This window comes from Platalea leucorodia, assembly GCF_965183815.1.
Source record: "Platalea leucorodia genome assembly, chromosome: 9".
NCBI classification, from domain to species: Eukaryota; Metazoa; Chordata; class Aves; order Pelecaniformes; family Threskiornithidae; genus Platalea; species Platalea leucorodia.
The window spans coordinates 45205202-45214555 of NC_138831.1; positions in this window are offsets into that span (position 1 = coordinate 45205202).

Genomic DNA, 9354 nt, shown 5'->3' on the forward strand with positions numbered 1-9354 from the left:
TGACCTCACAGGCCTTCCATATGGAGTGAGGAGAGTGGTAAAACCTAAGTATTCGGTGTTGGTGTGAGCACTGTTATTAGCAAGATAGAGTCAGCGGGAAGGGCACACATGCAACTGACTTTTTGTGTGCCTGCTGGCTTTCCTCGTCCTGTCTAAAGAAGACTATAAATGAGTATGAAGAGAAATATTTTCCTGTACCTGTTCTCAATTTTTCTTTCTGTAGTTGACAGCCCTTGTGCATGGCCATTTGTTCTGTTTTCTGTCTTTACAGCCCTGCTGCTCTCTTGGGTGGCTGCATGAGGGTTTGTTTTTTTTTACACAAGTCTCTGAGAAACATGAATAAAACTTATGGGGGAGCAAGCAGTAAGGTGCTCCCTCTAGCACATGTGTTTGAATAATGTTGTGACCCAGGGCAACATCATCTTTTCAGTCAATATAGTAGAAGCACAGAAAAAGCTGGAAGCAAATATTACCAGTCCTCGTCTATCTGGAAGTTGATAGTAATTCTTGCTGTAAATTAAGAGTCGCTTTGTGGTTGACTCTAAATTGCAAGACTACACGTTGGAGAAGGGTTCAGCTAAGTACTCTCTGTTGTGTTGTGTTTTTTCTCGCCATAAACGTCCTTCTTGTGGCACTCTCTCATCGCAGTTGTGAAGCTTTTGTGGTTATGTGAGCTCTGTGGCAAAGGGAAATCTTTAGGTGACTCCCTTGGCAGTGCTGGGAGCGAGCAGTGACTGGACCTAATACTTGGCATTTCAACACGTTTCCTTCCTTGAGCTGGTTGAAACACTTGTAACCTTTTTTTTTTTCATAAAAAAATTACATTTCTCATTGAAAAAACAGACCTCTAAAATTTCCAGTTTTGAACACTGTGAAAAAGGACCCAAATCTGAATACTGTTGGCTGAAAACCAAATCAAAACAAAAAAACCCACCCCCTCCTTCTTTTCCCTATCAATATTAAAAAGAGATTAAAAAACAATCATTCTGAGATAAATTTAAAATAATGTGTTTTCTGGGGAGAAAATAGAATAGATGGAAGACTTTCAGCCTAATTTAGTAACTGCCACTCAAGATACAACTTGGAAAGTACTTTCTAAAGCTGGAAAGTAGTTCTAATGACATTTGTGACTGGGGAAACATATGATTCTCTTTCGTGCTTTGATTAATATTCTCTATTATATTAGGCAGCTTAAAAACTGAAGGAATACTTTATCACTGTTGTTCTGCCATTCCTTTAATGCAAACCAACATCTTTCTGTAAAATGAAAAAGTAAATCAACCAGGGAAGGACTCTGGACTTTTTCTGACCTGTCTGATGCAAAGTAGAAACTGGTAATACTCCTCTGGGCAATCAGATGTGTGTCCACACAGTTAACTCTGAGGCAACAGGCATCTATGATGAGAGACATATTTCTGTGGGTAAATGTAAAACATTTCTCTATGTTTTATTCCTTTCTGCAAGAGTTGTGAAGTAGGGGGTGATTTTGTGTAAGCATCTCAGACAAAGCAAATGAAAAGAAGAACAAACAAAGAAAAGGAGACGGGGAATTCATCAGGGAGTTTGCTTGCAGCCTGAGAAAGCTGCTAGCCACAGGTCTAAGAGCTGAAATAAGATTTAGTATAAGAGAAGTCTGTCTCTCAGTCGTATCCAAGCCCCCTAGGAGACTCAAAGGCACAGGAATCGGCACATGGGTCTCTACATCTGGAAGAGAACGTGGGACTGATGAATTATTCATGGATTATCTACTTGTGCTCAGGAATTTCTCTTTATTCATACTTCAGGAACACAAAAAGGGGAAAAAAACTTGTATCACACCTGCCTTTTAATTTAGAAAGGGATTACTTGTAGTGCTGTGGGCAAAGTCATCTGGACGCAATGGCAGGGTTTGGAGGATGGGGTCTTGAAGCTGTGGCAGGCTGTAATACTGCAATTTTATTCCATTTTTTAGGCAATCTGAAAGAGGGCAGAGAAAATCTGTGGGATAAAGACAACTGTCTGGCAATTGAAAAAACCACAATTTTTCAAATCTTTTGAAATGATGTGCAGCTTCATCAAGTCCACAAAGAGCTGAAAGATACATTTCCAGAGCTCTCCTGGCATCGCCAGTCCCTTTCTTTAATTTGGGTTTGAATTAATCTTAGGCTTCCAGACTGATAAGTATGAAAAGTCCTTTGAGAAATCAATTCATCGTTTACTACCCTGGCAACATCCTAACGTAGATAAGAGGGGAAGATTTGTGCTGACTGAGACAGAGTTGGCTGTAGGGGAAGAGGGCAAGGAATTTTTTCCATGTTCTTGCTAAAATAATCCCCAATGCAATGGACTTTTTGTAAAAACTCTCTCTACCCTTCCCAGCTGATAGCTATGCCCATGGAGCTAAGTTCATCCATGGCAGAGCTCTCGTTTAATCCTCTACACGGCCATACAAGGCTTTAACATATTACTTGGGAATTGAGGGGCAAAAGGTCCTACATGACCTGATGAAATGGCCCTTGAAGAACCATGTGCTGTAGCGATGAGGAATTTTGTAATCTAATTTCTGCTTTCCAGTTTGTGGCCAGTTATGTCTCCTGTGTTCTTGTACCAGTTTTGTTTATTAGCTTAACAGCCCTTCTCCTTTGCTAGTACTTCTCCCCTACTCCCCTCTCTCCTATACTGCATTAATAGAAAGCAATCATGTTACTTAATCTACACAGCGATATATGCTTTTCAGTTTTCTATTTCTTTGTTATCAGAAAGAATTGTGCTTTAACTTCAAAAGGTATGGAGCTGCTGTTCAGCCTAGAAAAGCTTTTCTAAATGAACCAAGACTTGTATAAGTGAGTCATAGTTTATGGGCTGGCAAAATCAGGCTGCAGATATGCTCGTTGTGTTTTTCCAAGGCATATTGATTGTTTGCACGGTTAGAAATACCAGCTTTCCCTTCTATTTTATACAGCTTATGGGCTTATACAAGGGATTAATGAAAACTATTTTCAGCTGAAACCAGACACACTAGGTTAGAATAAACTAATAGGTTAAATGTTCATTTCTGGCAGGATCCCATCTCTGGTTAACAACTAGGAAAAAGTATAGGAATAGACAACTTCCTGGGCCAGAATTTCTACCTTGTGGTGATGCTTCCCTTGGATTGTCCACTCACTTGCTGAATCCTTGTAAAATGTGATGTAGGGAAGTGCTTTCCTTCTTAGCTAGAAACCGATGACACAGTCTGGCTTTTCAAGGACTCTATGGCTCATGTTGCCTCCCTCATACCACTTTTAGCACACGTGTATGTTAATGTTGTCATCCCTGGTATAACTCCGTGCATCATTGTGCAAAAGGTAGATCTATGAGAGACTGACTTTACATTGGTGACATAATCTAACTGTATAGGTTCAGGCTTCAGCAAGTATATACACTCATGTTTATTTAAGCCCTGGCTGTCTTTGAAGAAGATATCTTTTGGAGGGAAGTGATATCACCTAAAACAGACTTTGGGCAGCATAAGATCTTTTCCAAACATCATAAATGACCTGTAGTGTCAAGCAGAGGGAAGCTTTGCTGGTTGGTTGGACATTACCTAGCCCCGTGGTCTTAGGACAGCCAAGTAGATGATCATAAGAGAAAACAGCAGTGTTTCTTTCCAATGGAGTGGCTACCAAACTGACAGATGTTTCTGAAGGAGCAGTTTGACAGAAGGTGGTAGTGCTGGCAATGACCCCCCATGCTACTTCTATACACTCAATTGGGGAAATCAGCTTTAGGCTGGGGAATGGCTGGTAAAGTCGCATCTATGTTATATACCTAAAGACGTCTTGTGGATCCAATGGACAACCAAGGGGGAAGGAGGGCAGATGTTCACTCTTACCTTGCAGCACAAAACATCCTGGGCTTTTCTAAATTAACTGGCAAAGGCTGATCAGCTGATGACAAAGTGCAGACTGGATTTTCTCAGTGTTTCTGATCACAGCACAAATCAAAAGCACTCTTCCATGCCAATGCTCTCAGTATAAGTGACACTTTAAAAGGTCATGGCTGTGGAGTTTGTGTTCATTTCAATTTATCAGTCTTGTAAAATTGTTGCCTTCTTGCCTTCTCCCTGCTAGTCAGGCTATAGATTTGTTATTCCTTTTATTTCTTTTCTTCTTTGTCAATCGACTCCTAATAAGGCATTGAAAAAATGCAAAGCAAATGACTGAACAACAGCCGTTGTTGGTTCTGTTTAAACTCTGGCTTTTCCATCTTTACTGCCTACTTTGGTTAAGGGGAAAATCCTTGAGCTGGTGCATTGGGACCTGTTTTTTTCTAGTACTCATAACAGCTTTCTAATCTTTCTGGTAGAGACTAGAGGTCCAAACTAGGAGCAGAAGTAGAGTGGTGTCAGGATCAGGACTGGGACTTAGTCTTTACTTATTCTGATATACTGAAAGGCATAGGAGAAATGCCGTGGTTCCTTACACCTGTAGCTGGCACTTGCTTTGCAGGGGGAGTCCTGCCTGCAGGAATCCTCCCCAGGTGTCAGCTGAAACACCAGGTACTGCTGGAAAAGGAGGACATTTGAGTTCAGGAGGTGCATCATTAAATGCACACAAGTTGTTGAAGGGCAAAGAAAAGACATGGCTTAAGGAAGGATCAGTTTATTCTCTGCTCTGGAAGTGTTAGTCTCGGCTGAGTGAGAGTTATTGACTTCACTGTGGCTTTTCCTGGCAGGGGAGAGGGAGGGTGGGCTTGTTGCTCGAGATGGAGGTCATGGTTCTTCCTGTGCACTTTCCATCTCTGAACCTGCTTTCCTGTGAATTGTGCTCTCACTTACATTCCTTCAGGACTGTGAGTAGGTGCTGCACAAAGCTCTCTGAAAGGGCTCAGCAACTGCATCTTCCAAAGCTGCTTGAACACCAGGGATGAAGCAAGGACTATTGGAGCATGTGTGAGTATCTGAGAAGAATGTGTCTGTGAAGAGAGTGAATATCTGGACTGCCCTGATCCCTGTGGCTCAGGGTCAGCATAAACCCACTAGGAGAAGGGGGTAGTTTTTACCCTACTAGTCCCTGTCTTTGGTACCCCACGTAAATAATGATTGCTATAGTTGTGAACAAGTGGCTTGAATCACACCCTAAGATTCAGTGCTGGATGCCTAACAAAGTTCCTTTCTACTTCTCACTCCTTGTGCTTCAAGTGACAAAAATAACAAAAGGGAGAGTTAATACGTTAGCAACAGAGGGAAAGAGGGCAGCAAGATCATGTTTCAAGGAGATCTGAGTGTGGCTGATGTTTCTCTCCCTGTTGCTTGTCTGTATTTGTGCTGTGCAGAGAAACACGTTGGTCAGCAAGAGCCAGTGCAGCCGATCTCAAGCCAAAGGCTAAATTAAACTAAGATGTCTTTGCTCTTGGGAACCCTAAATAATGTCAGGATCCCAGATCCCAGGTGAAGTGTAAAGGAGAGCCAGAACGACCGTACAGAGAAGCCAAAATTTCTCTCACGTCAGTTGGGGCTAATTAAAGATTCAGCTGTCAGTGGCATTGAGCTGGGTTCAGCATGCCAAAGGCTTCCATCCCCAACTGTAAAGCACGGAATGACCAAAGCATCAGTCAGAGGAAGGATAAGTATGTTGGGGGATCAATGCCACAACACCCATGGTTTCTATTTTCAGTTTTAAAGGTTGGGATAATGTATGGGAAGACATACTGTGTGAGGCTTTGACTCCGTGAAGGACTGATGAGGGCCAGGGAGGCAGCACCTGCCATGACTTCTTTATGATGAGAGCTAGGAAGGACCATCATAACATTTGAGAGACCTCAAAAGTTGGTCAGATTCAGTGTTTGAAGAAAGGATCAGAAGACCCTTGCTCAGCCCTTGAATTTCTAAATGCACTGGGCCAAATGATAAACTGGAACAGATCTATTTTTAGTAGTAAACTAAAGAAAGTGTAAACACAAGAAAATATTATTGATCCCTTGTTGTAGCAAGCGATGCAGAAAGTGTCAAATGCTGAAGCATTTGAAAAGGAAAGCGAGTTAGCAGCTGCTTTTATGCACATGCTCGGTCAGTCCTGCTTACGCGTGAGCAATGCTGGGGATACGTTCTATTATATTACGAATCTTTTTACCCTTAACCTGAGAAACTACAGGTTTGGATACATACTTCACCTGTTTGTAAAGCACTAATTCAAACCTCCTTACTCAAACTTAGGGAAACATCCATTTACTGTGCCTGGTTGAGTGCTGGAAGAGGTGAAAAGCAGGCTGTGTTTAGTTTTTTGTTGTTGGTTTTTTGTTTGGGGTTTTTGTTTTTTTTTTTTTTTTTTCAATTTGTTCTCCATCTGATTTGTTTGTGCAGGAATTGGCTGGTGTTTATGTGGAGGTGGAAGGTAAAGCCCGTAGTCAAATGGCTATATCTTCAAGAACTGAAGTGACTCCTCTGCTGACTTGTTTTGTTGTTTGCTGTTTAGAGGGGATAAAGCACACTTCAGGGACAGGAATTCATGCTGAGAGAAATCTTCTGCAAAGGTTCAGCTGTCAATAGCATCAAGCTGAGCTGAGCATGTGAGAGGCTTTTGTCTCCTAATGCAGAGACCTCGACAAACTCCCCTGTGCACTGGCAAGGGTTTTGTTTTGTTTTGTTTTTTTCCCCCATTTGTCTTCCTTTTCCTTGCCAGATTTCATTAGTCATTGAGGAATCATTAAGGCTTGATTGTTTGGACTGATCTGAGCCCCTTTCCGAGAGACTAGTGGGAGCTTTCACAAGGAGAGGTCTCGGGCCAACATTTTGGGTGATACGCTGTGATTTACCTTAATGGTCCAAACTGTGCAGCTATTAATTAATGAGAAGATTGTGCCAGGAAAATTGGTTGATAGAAAGATTGCTGGTGAGCAGCTATCTCACAGAAGTCTTTTATTTATTTTCCTGGAGTGATACACTTTTTAACAGCAAGACCCAGTTTACCCATTTTAGATGGGGAAGAAAGCAGAGTTTGGATTGAAAATATCCTGATGGACCTGAAGGGGAGGCAACTGGTCTGATTCCCAGATCCACTCCTACCCAGAGTCAGGCTGCGCTTATGTAGCCTTTCTGCATGTGCTTTGAGAAGGGAGACCAGGGAGTTAAAACTGCAGGGACCTGAAGGAAAGAAAGGGTATTATTCATTTGGCCAAGTGCTTGAGAATGTGGTACTGATCTCGGATGAAAAAAGAAGGAAAAAAAAAAAAAAAAAAAGAAGAAAAAAATGTGTAAACATGTTGGCAAGGGGAAAATCGATTTGCAGCACGGGTATTTTTAGGACATATTCTCTACATTAGGGCCTTCTCGGATTTTGAATCTTAATGTCTGCTTTACCAAAGAGGATAGCATCCTGCAAAGCCGAATTGCAGGAAAGCAACACTTCTCCTCGTTGCCAGACTATTATCACAGATGATGTTAAAAAAGAAACCACTGATTCATCTGCAGTGACTGCCAGGAACTCAAGCAAGCCCCACAAATCATGCTGCTGGGCAGACTGCGCTTCCAAAAGCAGCTATTAGAAGTGTCGGCTGTTTTCTTGCTTTCTGAGTTAAGAATCGATTGGGAAATGGCAAAGAATATTCAATGCTTTCAGAAGTTGCTTTCTGACTAATTTCTTTCTGAATCCAGCTGTCTCCCTGGAGTCTTTCTTTTAAACCTACGATGTATATTTATTTTTATAATCTGCTTTTCACCTGAAAAGAATAATAATCCCCATTTACTTTAAGCCTGGCTGAACATGCACTGGATTCAGAAATTAATTTCTCCCTACCCTTAGCAGTTAAGCTCTGAAGAATAGATCCTCAGCTGCTATAAATTGTTTAGCTTCATTGAAAGGTATTGCCCTGTGTCTTTAACCTCTGGAAGCAAATCTCAGCTTAGAGACCATATGAAAATTGATTTTGCTTGTCATGTCATTATCTTCATTTGGGTAAATGGTGTAACTGATGCACTGCCGACTCAGCCTTGGGAGGCTCTGAGTGCACCCAGTGACAGAGTAAGCCCCCACCAGCAAAATGAATGGACCCAAGGTGAGGGTGCTTAGCATCCTCCAGGGAAATACTTTGTGCCTCAACTATCAGGCTCAGATCTGGCACTGTTTCAATTCTGCCAGATTCAGACCTTCAAATCTCATACATCCACCCTGCAAAAGTCAGGAGATCAACTTAGAAGTTCTGAGATGATTAAAAAATAACACATGGGTTGGCCTGCAGTTCACCTCCTGGCTTTGAAACTTGGAGGGATGTTCTGATCACAAGTAAAAACTATTTTTAATTTACCAGTTCAGGTTGTTACCTAGACAGTCACCTCCATCACACTTTGTGTGAGGTGGCAAGAGCTCTTTCCAGGGTTTAGCTCTGTGTCTGATGGATTTGGAAGAGGACAGTCCCCAGACCATGGGCTGGAACCGAGCTACTTCTACAGGTCTACATAGCAGAGAGCGTACTGAGCCCATTGACAGGATATTTGCTCCAGACAAGGCTGTAATCTGTGAGGCTGATATAAGCACTACAAACCTTTGCAATGGGAACCATCTCTTTTGGTGAAGGCAGAGCCTCTTCCTTGGCCTACCATATATTGAGAGCTGTGAAGGAGGAAGGCCTCTAAAATTGAATTTGGAGGCTGTTTAATAGACCAAGATTAAGGGAAATAAAATAAGTGTAAAGGATATTCTAATATTTAAGTTTTTTCTGTTTTTTCCTGGTCAGGCAGCAGCAAACATGGAACGGGGCTCAGAGCTCTTAACACTGCTTGTCTAGCCCATGAAAACATAAAAACTACATTGGAAAGGACTTTGCAAGGTTATTTGCTCCGTCCCTCTGGTTGCAGGCAGGATGTTGAACCTGCTGTTAAAAATTGCTGCTGATGATGGTTCCATGCCCTCCTCTGGCAATTTATTTTAGTGCTTTAACCAGCCTTGCAGGTCACACATTCACCCTGGTCTTAAATCATGGTGTTGTCGGTGGTGGACCCTTAGGAAACATTTGGTGCAGCAGGAGAGAGCACCATGTAGATTGGCATGTTATTGCAAAATATTGCAGTTTATGTGTGTCAGACGTGTATAAACTGGCATCTCTGCCTAGTGCTGCCAGCTATGGAGCTAAGAAGCTGGCCTCGTCTGCCCGGCATATTGCAGGATAATTTATTAACATCTAATGGACTCTCTCGTTTCTGTCTGTCTCCTTGTGAAAACCAGAGGGTATTTCTTTCCCTTCCCCTTCCCCCACTGCCTATTCTCTTTCTGAAATGCTAAAGCATCTGGCTGCCTCCAAGCAAGGACAAACTACAAACACCTGGGTGTTGCGTTTTCTTTTTTCCCCCTCCCTCCTGAGATCTGCAGCTGCATGACAGACCCATTCTGGAGGCTGTGA